The sequence below is a fragment of the Erythrolamprus reginae genome, chromosome 7 (assembly GCF_031021105.1).
Source record: "Erythrolamprus reginae isolate rEryReg1 chromosome 7, rEryReg1.hap1, whole genome shotgun sequence".
Lineage (NCBI taxonomy): Eukaryota > Metazoa > Chordata > Lepidosauria > Squamata > Dipsadidae > Erythrolamprus > Erythrolamprus reginae.
The window spans coordinates 8,478,024-8,488,671 of record NC_091956.1 but is presented as its reverse complement, the minus strand read 5'-3'; positions in this window follow the sequence as shown (position 1 = coordinate 8,488,671).

Here is a 10,648-nt window from a genome sequence, read left to right as displayed (position 1 = left end):
TTCATTTCAGTTAATATTGTATCCAGTATGTCACCCAAGCAAGGATTGTCCTTTAATTGGTACAGATGCTAGGCACCATTTTTGACGAGCGTCGGTAGACGATCCACGTAACCAGTTGATTCCTCTGCTGATGAAGAATCGCTTCAGCCGAGAGTCCTGCTGCCCTGAGAGTGGCATCTCCGTTCAGATCCTACTTTATTTTATTTTTTTTATTGTTAGAGTTGGAAGGGACCATGCGGGTCATCAAGTCCAACCCCCTGCCTAAGCAGGAACCCTATAGCATCCCAGCCAAATGGCAGTCCAATTTCCTCTTAAAAATGTCCAGAGTATTGGAGTTCACAACGTCCGCTGGTAAGTTGTTCCACTGGTTGATCGTTCTGACCGTCAGGAAGTTCTTCCTTATCTCCAGGTTGAATCTCTCCTTGGTCAGCTTCCAGCCGTTGTTCCTCGTCCGGCCCTCTGGTGCCCTGGAGAATAAAGTGATCCCCTCCTCTCTGTGGCAACCCCTCGTATACCTGTAGACTGCTATCATGTCCGCTCTGGCCCTGCTTTTCTCTAGGCTATCCATGCCCAGTTCCCACAGTCTCTCTTCATAAGTCTTGGTTTCCAGTCCCTTAATCATTTTGGTTGCTCTTTTCTGCACCTTCTCCAGAGTTTCAATGTCTTTTTTGAAGTGTGGTGACCAGAACTGAACACAGTACTCCAGGTGTGGTCTGACCAGGGCGTAGTAGAGTGGTATTACTTCACCGGGATCACGAAGCGAAAAACATTCCGTTTAGACCCAAACGCCTTTCTAACCGTCATGGCAGCTATGCCTGCACGGAGCTTAGAAGCGCGTTCCTCATTTTGACCCAAGGAGATGCATTCGAGTGCCTTGCTTTTTAGAAGCTAAGTGGAGTGACCAAGTTTCCTTTAATGCTCCAAGGCAAACATCAGAGCAGCTTTCTTGTCTCCTTTCTGTCAAGTGGCTTTTCACGAGCCCCATTAGAGGCAATTTCCCTCCACTGTGTTTGGCCAGTGGCTATGTATTCCTAACCAGTAGACAAAGAAAAGTAATCATTCCACTATCAGCGATCGTGTCTTAGATGCCAAGTGACCTCATGCCATCCAGCAATTTGGAAGCAGCGCGCATGGATGACAGAATAGGGTGGAATGTTTTATTCAGCCAAATGTGAATAGATTCGCAAGGAAATTGTTTGCAGTGAATGGAAATAGCGCTTATATACTGCTTTACATTACCTTACAGCCCTCTCTAAGTGGTCCCTCCCTCCCTTCTTTCCTCTCTCCCTCCTTCCCTCCTTTCATCCCTTCCTTCCACCCTTCCCTTCCTCCCTTCCTTCCTTCCACCCTTCCCTTCCTCCCTTCCTTCCTTCCACCCTTCCCTTCCTCCCTCTCTCCCTCCCTCCCTCCTTTCCTTCCTTCCTCCCTTCCTTCCTTCCTCCCTTCCTTCCACCCTTCCCTTCCTTCCTTACACCTTCCCTTCCTTCCTTCCTTTCTTCATTCCTCCCTCCCTCCCTCCTTTTCTTCCTTCCTTACACCCTCCCTTCCTCCCTCCCTCCCTCCTTTCCTCCCTCCATCCCTCCCTCCCTCCTTTCCTCCCTCCCTTCCTTCTTTCCTCCCTCCCTTCCTCCCTTCCTCCTTTCCTCCCTCCCTCCCTTCCTTCCTCCCTTCCTTCCTTCTTTCCTCCCTCCTTTCCTCCCTCCCTCCTTCATTTCCTCCCTCCCACCTTTCCCTCCCTCCCTCCCTCCCTTCCTTCCTCCCTCCCTCCCTCCTTTCCTTCCTTCCTTCCTTCCTCTCTTCCTCCCTCCCCCCTTCTTTCCTTCCTCTCTCCCTTCCTTCCTTCCACCCTTCCCTTCCTCCCTTCCTTCCTTCCACCCTTCCCTTCCTCCCTTCCTTCCTTCCACCCTTCCCTTCCTCCCTCCCTTCCTTCCACCCTTCCCTTCCTCCCTTCCTTCCTTCCACCCTTCCCTTCCTCCCTTCCACCTTTCCCTTCAAAGAAGTATCTTTGAACATTTTCAAGGGTGTTAATGTCTGAGATGCGATATAGGTTCCAAACAGATGAGCTGTGTTCAAGGATGGGTCTGGCGAAAGTTTTGTAAGCTCTGGTGAGTAGTGTGAGATTGCCAGAGCAGAAGCTACGTAGGATTAGGTTTATAACTCTTGAAGCTTTCTTGGCTATGTTGTTGCAGTGGGCTTTGGCATTTACCAGTAAGTCTTTTATTACAGTATTAGTATAATGATGTCTTTAACCGTGTGGGGGTTATCTGTGATAATTTTATTATTCAGTTCGTATTTGGAGTTCAGATTCTTTTTCCCAATGTGTAGGAAAGAGCATTTGCTGGTTGAGATTTGGAGTTGCCATGTGTTAGACCACTCAGAAACAGAGAGTCCAGGTCTTTTTTGAGAGTAGTTGTGTTATTGGTGGTGTTGAAGAGTTTTACATCGTCGGCAAAGAGGACATAGTTGCTTGTGATGTAATCACAAAGGTCATTGATGTAGAGAATGAAGAGCGTTGGTCCCAGTACACTACCTTGGGGAACACCTTGGGGACGGGGGTGGATATGGTGCTTCCTATTTTGACCACTTGCTGTCTCAGGAGGGATCCTGAGATGCCATAGGATTTGAGTATTAGGAGTAGTTTGTCGTGGACCACTGAATCAAAGGCTTTGCAGAAGTCGATATAAATTGCATCTATAGATTTTCCTTGATCAAGATGAGTTGTCCATATATTTTTGCAGTGTACCAATGTACCAAAATTAATTGGATAATTAATTAGGAAAATTGGATTAAGAAATTGGCATTTGATATTGTTCTGTCGGGCTCTCTGGTAGAATCCTCCCCAAAATTCACAGGTACAAATTTCAGACACACACACGTTTGAAAATTCAAAACAATGTTCTTTATAATGAAAATTCACTTAAACTAAGCCCTCTTTTGGTATAGCAAAGAGCACTCATCTCCAAACAAACTGGTAATTTATACAAGTCCCTTATCAGTCCTGTGATAGTCCTTCTTCTTTCACAAAGTGAAACACACTTTGCTCTGGTTTAGTTTCAAAGTGGGGAAAAATCAGCACACAAAAAGTCAAAGTCAGTAAAGCAGTCATGAAACACAACGATCAGATAATCCTCCACAATGGCCAAACCCACAGGCTGCTCTTTATAGCAGCCTCACTAATGACCACAGCCCCACCCAACCACAGGTGGCCTCATTTTCTTTGATAATAATCTCTCAGTTGTTGCTGTCTATGCATCGCTCTCTGCATGCATGGCTGTATCATTAACTCTTGTTCCGAATCCAAGGAGGAGCTAGATAATTGATCTCCTTCTGAGCTGTCTGCCCCACTCTCCTCCTCCCTGTCACTCATGTCTTCTTGGTCAGAGGAGCCTTCATCATCAGATTCCACCGGGGGCAAAACAGGGCTGCAGCATGTGGATGTCTCCCCCACATCCACAGTCCTTGGGGCAGGAGCTGGGCCAGAGCTAACCACAACAGATATTATATTGTATTGTATTTTAATTCGAGGTATGTGAATTTGAATCTCTGTAAGGTGTGGAAAAACAATAAAAATTTATACCCCGTAATTATACAGAGCCAACTCTATTGTTGCCTTCGCCGCTGAGAGTTCATTGCATTTCATAAAGAGATGTGAAAAGTTGCAAAGGCTAAAAAAAAATTGTTTTTGTTTAGTTTGGATTGAGTTCTGACAGGCTTTCTTCTGTTGTTTTACTGTTGTTTGCTCTGCCTGTCCTCTAATGTACCATAGAGGACCTCCTGGCTTTGGGGAGAATGACTGGCAGATGGGCCACGCAATCAGCCTGAGGGGACGGTGACAGGAAATCTTCCCTCCTCTGAAGTACACCAACTTCATTCCCTTTCATCACACTGACAAACAGACCCATAGAGACCTAAGAAAGGCCAACAATCTCCTCCTAAAGGACAACGCGGGGAGCTGACACCAAAACAAGACTTGCTGACTGGTATAAAATGTCCTCTCCTATCGTTCGATGGAAAAACACCCAGAAGAAACTGCGTCGAATGGGATTTCAAATCTTAGAGCACCACTCTGCTTAAACACAATCTTTTAAAATAAGGTTATTTTAGTTCTTAGAAACATAGAAACATAGAAGACTGATGGCAGAAAAAGACCTCATGGTCCATCTAGTCTGCCCTTATACTATTTCCTGTATTTTATCTTACAATGGATATATGTTTATCCCAGGCATGTTTAAATTCAGTTACTGTGGATTTACCAACCACGTCTGCTGGAAGTTTGTTCCAAGGATCTACTACACTTTCAGTAAAATAATATTTACTCATGTTGCCTTTGATCATTCCCCCAACTAACTTCAGATTGTGTCCCCTTGTTCTTGTGTTCACTTTCCTATTAAAAACACTTCCCTCCTGGACCTTATTTAACCCTTTAATATATTTAAATGTTTCGATCATCTCCCTCCTTTTCCTTCTCTCCTCCAGACTATACAGATTGAGTTCATGAAGTCTTTCCTGATACGTTTTATGCTTAAAACCTTCCACCATTCTTGCAGCCCGTCTTTGGACCCGTTCAATTTTGTCAATATCTTTTTGTAGGTGAGGTCTCCAGAACTGAACACAGTGTTCCAAATGTGGTCTCACCAGCGCTCTATATAAGGGGATCACAATCTCCCTCTTCCTGCTTGTTATACCTCTAGCTATGCAGCCAAGCATCCTACTTGCCTTTCCTACCGCCCAATCTTCTTTTCTTTTGCCCATTTTTCGTACCCTTATTCACATTTTTCACACACTTATTCTCAAACACATTTCACAGAGATGCTGTTGTTTTGAGGTGGATTCCAACCCAATGGATCCATTAAGATTCAACAGTGGAATACAGTGGTACCTCTACCTAAGAATGCCTCTACTTACGAACTTTTCTAGATAAGAACAGGGTGTTCAAGATTTTTCTTGCCTCCTCTCAAGAACCATTTTCTACTTACAAATCCGAGCCTCCAAAACTGTAACTGGAAAAGGAAGGGAGAAGCCTCCGTGGGGCCTCTCTAGGAATCTCCTGGGAGGAAACAGGGCCGGAAAAGGCAGGGAGAAGCCTCCGTGGGTCCTCTCTAGGAATCTCCTGGGAGGAAACAGAGCTGGAAAAGGCAGGGAGAAGCCTCTTTGGGGCCTCTCTAGGAATCTCCTGGGAGGAAATACAAGTGTTACAATCATTTTGATGAAAATGGGATCACCAATAATAAAAGGACCTGAATGAAATGATTAATATAGTGTTGTCCTAGACTAGGGTTCCCCAAACATGGTAACTCTTAAGACTTGTGGACTTCAGAACCCAGAATTCTCCAGCCAGCTATGCTGGAATTCTGGAAATTTAAGTCGACATGTCTTAAAGTTGCCACGTTTGAAGACCTCTGTCCTAAACCTACCATACCGATCCTCCCTGACATCAAAGAATGCCCACTGCAAACCCTCTAGACCAATACATCTGGAACCGCCTTCTACCGCACGAATCCCAGCGGACGATAAGGTGGCACAGAGAAGGCTCTTCCCCCGGGGCCCGCCAAACGACATTGTTTGGTTGACGGGACCTGGAGAAGGCCAACTCTGTGGGACCTTATCGTCCGCTGGGATTCGTGCGGTAGAAGGCGGTTCCAGATGTATTCTGGCCCAATGCCATTTAGGGCTTTAAAGGTCATTACCAACACTTTGAATTGTGACCAGAAACCGATCGGCAGCCAGTGCAGGCCGCGGAGTGTTGCAGAAACGTGGGCGAAACTAGGAAGCCCCACGATGGCTCTCGCGGGCGCATTCTGCACGATCTGAAGTTTCCGAACACTTTTCAAAGGTAGCCCCATGTAGAGACCGTTGCAGTAATCAAACCTCGAGGTGATGAGGGCATGAGTGTCTGTGAGCAATGACTCCCTATCCAAACAGGGCCGCAACTGGTGCACCAGGCAAACCTGGGCAAACGCCCTCCTCGCCACAGCTGAAAGATGATGTTCCAATGTCTGCTGTGGATCGAGGAGGACGCCCAAGTTGCGGACCCTCTCTGAGGGAGTCAATAGTTCTCCCCCAGGGTAGTGGACGGACAGATGGAATTGTCCTTCTTGGGAGACAAGACCCACAGTCACTCCATCTTGTCTGGGTTGAGTTTGAGTTTGTTGACACCCATCCAGGCCCCTACAGCCTCCAGGCACCGTCACATCACTTCCACTGCTTCGTTGACTGGACATGGGGTGGAGATGTATAGCTGGGTATCATCGGCGTATTGATGATACCTCACCCCATGCCCTTGGATGATCTCACCCAGCGGTTTCATGTAGATATTAAATAGCAGGGGGGAGAGGACCAACCCCTGAGGCACCCCACAAGGGAGAGACGTAGAGGTCGACCTCTGACCTCCCACTAACACCGACTGTGACCGACCAGAGAGGTAGGAGGAGAACCACTGAAGAACAGTGCCTCCCACTCCCAACCCCTCCAGCCGGCACAGAAGTATACCATGGTTGATGGTATTGAAAGCCGCTGAGAGGTCAAGAAGCACCAGGACAGAGGACAAGCCCCTGTCCCGGGCCCACCAGAGATCATCCATCAACGCGACCAAAGCAGTTTCCGTGCTGTAGCCGGGCCTGAATCCAGACTGCTGAGGACCTAGATAATCGGCTTCTTCCAAGGACCGCGGGAGTTGGAGCGCCACTACCTTCTCAACAACCTTCCCCATAAAGGGAAAGTTGGAGACTGGACTGTAGTTATTAAACACGGCTGGGTCCAGGGAAGGCTTCTTGAGGAGGGGGCGCACAAGTGCCTCCTTATAAAGGGCCGGAAAGGACACCCTCCCCAAGGAGGCGTTGACAATCTCCTGGGCCCAGCTCCGTGTCACCTCTCGGCCGGCCGAAACCAACCAGGAGGGACACGGATCCAGTAGACAGGTGACGGAACTCGCAGCTCCAACGGCCTTGTCCACTTGATTCCCAAGTACCACATCATGGCCACATACGCTGGCTGGAGAATTCTGGGAGTCGAAGTCCACAAGTCTTAAAGTTGCCACGTTTGAAGACCTCTGGTCTAAAGTCAAATGTACTCAAGCCAGCTATACGGTGCCACCGAGCTTTATCATTAAAAAGACACATTTTCCAAACACTTGCCCACAAAAAAATATTCGCTCAGGAATTAAAAAAACTTTTCTCCAAGTCAAGGTACGCCTATTATCACACTGTCAGGGTAAATTATCTTTGCAAATTCCAGACAGATTGATTCAATCTGCATGATTCGATGAATGTGTAAATTGGAATGTTGCCCTTTGTCAGATTTTGCATTTTTGCAAGCGGTTGTGACATAATTTTCAGCTTTTAAAAATCTATCGGAGGAGGTTTACAACGTGCTGCTTGAAAGAAAACAAGAGTCGCAAACACATTTTTAAGTGCACGGACGCTTTGGAAGGAAGAGCAGAGCATAAATAAAATGAAAACCAGTCATTAATGAACTACCTAGGGTCATTACAACCCAGATGGTAAAGAGGTTTTGTAAAATAGATCAATAAAACAATTAGCATGCAACAGAGATGAGTATTTAGCCCTCAGCCTAGAATTTGCATTGCAATGTTTTGGAACATACATTTTATGAAATAAGATTGATCAACTAATTAATATGCAGCAGGACCAAGTGTTTAGCAATCAGGATTTTTGTTGTAGAAATTTTGTGAAATTAGTCGATATAACAATAAATAGGCAATAGGCCTATTTAGTTATCAGCTTTAAAAATTATTTATTTATTCGATTTTTATGCCGCCCTTCTCTTTAGACTCAGGGCGGCTTACAACATTATTATTATTATTATTATTATTATTATTATTATTATTATTATTATTATTATTCCGTGGACTCGGGGCGGCTCACAACACAATAAAACAATTCATAACAAATCTAATAATATACAATTTAAAATTTAAAATAGTTAAAAAAAACCCATTTTTAAGCAGACATACATACAAACATGCCATACATAAATTATATAGACCCGGGAGAGATGTTTCAATTCCCCCATGCCTGACAACAAAGGTGGGTTTTGAGAAGTTTACGAAAGGCAAGGAGGGTAGGGGCAGTTCTAATCTCTAGGGGGAGTTGGTTCCAGAGAGTCGGGGCCGCCACAGAGAAGGCTCTTCCCCTGGGGCCCGCCAACCGACATTGTTTAGTTGACGGGACCCGGAGAAGGCCGACTTTGTGGGACCTAATCGGTCGCTGGGATTCGTGCAGCAGAAGGCGGTCATGTTAGCAATAGCACTTTTTAACAGAGCCAACCTATTCCTCCCATAATCCGGGTCCTCCTTTGACCCACCTCGGAAGGATGGAAGGCTGAGTCAACCTTGAGCCGGTGATGAGATTTGAACCGCTGATCTGTAGATCTACCGGCAGCTTCAGTGGCCTGCAGTACAGCACTCTACCTGCTGCGCCACCCCGGCTTATTGAACTGCAATTTTTGGTATGGAAATTTTGTGAAATAAACCGATAAAATAGTTACATGTATAATATGACTGAGCATTAACCCATCAGCATACAAAATGCATTGTGATTTTTGGTATAGAAAATTTTGTGAAATAAACCAATAAAATAATTAACATACAATAGGACTGAGCATTAAACCATCAGCATACCAAAGGCATTGTCATTTTAGGTCACAGCTATCAAACAATCCATTTGTTAGCATGAACAGGGGTACCAAAATTGTGTACAGTGTTCCCTCGATTTTCACGGGGGATGCGTTCCGAGACCGCCCGCGAAAGTCGAATTTCCGCAAAGTAGAGATGCGGAAGTAAATACACTATTTTTGGCTATGAACAGTATCACAAGCCTTCTGTTAACACTTTAAACCCCTAAATTACAATTTCCCATTCCCCCTAGCAACCATTTAGATTATTACTCACCCTGTTTATTTATTAAAGTTTATTTTTTAAAAAGTTTATTAAAGGTGGATAAAAGTTTGGCGATGACATATGACGTCATCGGGCAGGAAAAGCCATGGTATAGGGGGGGGGAACCGCAAAGTATTTTTTTAATTAATATTTTTGAAAAACCGTGGTATAGGCTTTTCGTAAAGTTCGAACCCGCAAAAATCGAGGGAACACTGTATATCTGTTTTGGAACATGGGTCAGGAGAAATGGGTGCACCTGCAATTATATAAAACTAAAATATAAAATAAGGTCTGGAAACTAAAACCATACTAACCCTGTCAATCACATAAAGATGATTAGGGGACTGGAGGCTAAACCATGTAATGAATGGTTGCAGGAACTGGGTATGTCTAGTTTAATGAAAAGAAGAACCAGGGGAGACATGATAGCAGTGTTCCAATATCTCACATGTTTATGTTTCCATGAAAGGACCGCCCTTTGCTTACAGCGCCGCTGTGGCGTCCTTTTTCATAAAAATAACAATGTTTATTTTTACGTGAAGACCTCCCTTTGAAGGAGCTGGGGAATCCCTCCCACGAAGAGATTCCAGGGGCGGAGCTTTGACATCACCGGCAGGTTGCTAAGGACGCCAAGGTGATCACTTCCTGGATTCTATGGAATCCAGGAAGTGATCACCTTGGCGTCCTTAGCAACCTGCCGGTGACGTCAAAGCTCCGAACGCCGAACGCAACCCTGAACTTTGCCCAAAGTTTCAAAAAAATTCGGGTTCATGTTCGGCATACCGAACACCGCAAAATTTGGTACAGACCCGAATTGTGCGGGTTCGGTTTGCCCATCACTATGCCTGAGAGTTAGAACAATTAATCAGTGGAACAGCTTGCCTCCAGAAGTTATGAATGTTCCAACGCTGGAAGTTTTTAAGCAGATGTTGGATAACCATCTGTCTGAAGTAGTGTAGGGTTTCCTGCCTAAGCAGTGGGTTGGGCCAAAAGACCTTCAAGGTCCTTTCCTATCCTATCCTATCCTATCCTATCCTATTCCATTCCATTCCATTCCATTCCATTCTATTCTATATAATCTCTGCAGAAGTATAACTAAACAGCCAGAGATTGTCTTCTTACCATCATTACAACTGTATAAATAACAGACTATAATATGATATTGTCTACTCCATTAATTCACCGTTGCGGCTGAAAATGGCAAGAGGAATACAGTATGTGAAAAATACTGGCGTAGTGTTCTTAAGCAGTACTTGAATGTTAGCATACCTAAGATAATAGGAACATTGAGGATATTTGTCAACAAATATTTGAGTACATTTGTCTATCATGTTTGCCTGTCAAATAGGAACACCAGTGCTCACGATTGTTCATTTTTGTAGCCTATCAAATCATTTTTGATTTCCTATCAAAATCATAATCAAAGCATAGCAAATGAATCTAAAAGGTTCAAAAGTTTAGTTTCCTGACTGAAAAACAAAACAGGGAGACAAAATTAGAATTTCAACCATTTAGTAAGCAAGGTCTATTAGGGTAGGACATCAATACAGTGGTACCTCTACTTAAGAACGCCTCTGCTTAAGAACTTTTCTAGATAAGAACCGGGTGTTCAAGATTTTTTTGCCTCTACTTAAGAACCATTTTCTACTTAAGAACCCAGGAAATTTGACAGTGACACGAAAGCCCAGCCAGTTTCCTGCCATTCCGCCTTTAATCCCATCCATCTCAGGCTTTTCTGGGCTGACAGAGGAG